The sequence below is a fragment of the Geospiza fortis genome, unplaced genomic scaffold, assembly GCF_000277835.1.
Source record: "Geospiza fortis unplaced genomic scaffold, GeoFor_1.0 scaffold4, whole genome shotgun sequence".
In the NCBI taxonomy this organism is placed as follows: Eukaryota; Metazoa; Chordata; class Aves; order Passeriformes; family Thraupidae; genus Geospiza; species Geospiza fortis.
In genome coordinates this window covers 809,951-811,263 of record NW_005054475.1, presented here as the reverse complement: position 1 = coordinate 811,263, position 1,313 = coordinate 809,951, and positions in this window count along the sequence as shown.

Below are 1,313 nucleotides of genomic sequence, written 5' to 3'. Positions count from 1 at the left end.
CCGGTGTCCTTCCCAACAGAAACCACTGCTAAGCAACAGGTTCTGTTGTGCTCCGTGTCCAATGCCATTCCCTCGGCACCGGCAAGGAATGGGAATCACAAAAGCTCATCCTGGCTGCTCCGAGCCCGCCCAGGGGAAGAAAAAAATTCCAGTCTGGCATCAAAACCGTTTTATTGTTCACTCAGAAGCGTTACATTCTCACCTGGGTTCGCTGCCAGGCCCAGGGGAAAGCTCTGAAAGAAAAATGCCCATTATGCAGTTGGAAATGGAAAGGAAAATCCAAAGGGCTGGATAAAAATAAGTGGGATTTCGTACTCGGAAAAGCCTTAATATAAATAGGTAAGAAAATATTTATTTGTTTCAAGAGGGATCTCAACCCATGCTCAGTCCGAGAGCTTGACTCCATTCTGTCCTTAATAAATGTCCACGGAAATGAGTAAAAAATCGTGTCTTCAAAATAGAGGAGGAGAAAAACAAACTTCCCAGAGTAAGAAACGAGGAATTTCAGCATGGAAACAACGGGATCAGGTTCCGCACGTCCCAGCAAAGTGCTCAGAAAAAATCCAGGTGGTGCTCGGCATCCTGGCAAGGAAAGGTTTGAGTGGATCCAGGAGGCTGGTCCTTGCCCACGGAAGGATTGATCCAGGCCAAAAGCACGAGCTTTTGTTTCCCTGGGAAACAAGGGTCACCAGCCCCGGTTCCTGATGGCAGATTGTAGGACTCCGTTGGCACTATCAAACCAGCCCGAGTTGGCACTGGTGCCAGCTTGGGTCTGGGAGGCATCCTGCGTATCGCGGATTTTCAGGAGCCAGCCGGCCACTCCAGGCTGCAGGCCCCCGATATAAAAACTGGCCCTTTCCCTGGGAAACAAAACTCACCCGCCCTGATTCCTGATGGCAGATTGTAGGACTCCATTGGCACTATCAAACCAGCTCGAGTTGCTGCTGGTGCCAGCTTGGGTCTGGGAGGCATCCTGCGTATCGCGGATTTTCAGGAGACAGACGGCAACTCCGGGCTTATGGCCCCGAATCATAAAGAACGGCCCTTTCTCTCTGAAATAAAACTCACCAGCCATGGCTCCTGATGGCAGATTGTAGGACTCCGTTGGCACTATCAAACCAGCCCGAGTTGGCACTGGTGCCAGCTTGGGTCTGGGAGTCTTCCTGCATATCTCGGATTTTCAGGAGCCAGCCGACCATCAGGGCCTATGGCTCAAAAGCATAATCAACGGGCCTTTCCCACTGAAACAAAACTCACCAGCCCCGGTCCTTGATGGCAGATTGTGGGACTCCGTTGGCACTATCAAACCAGCC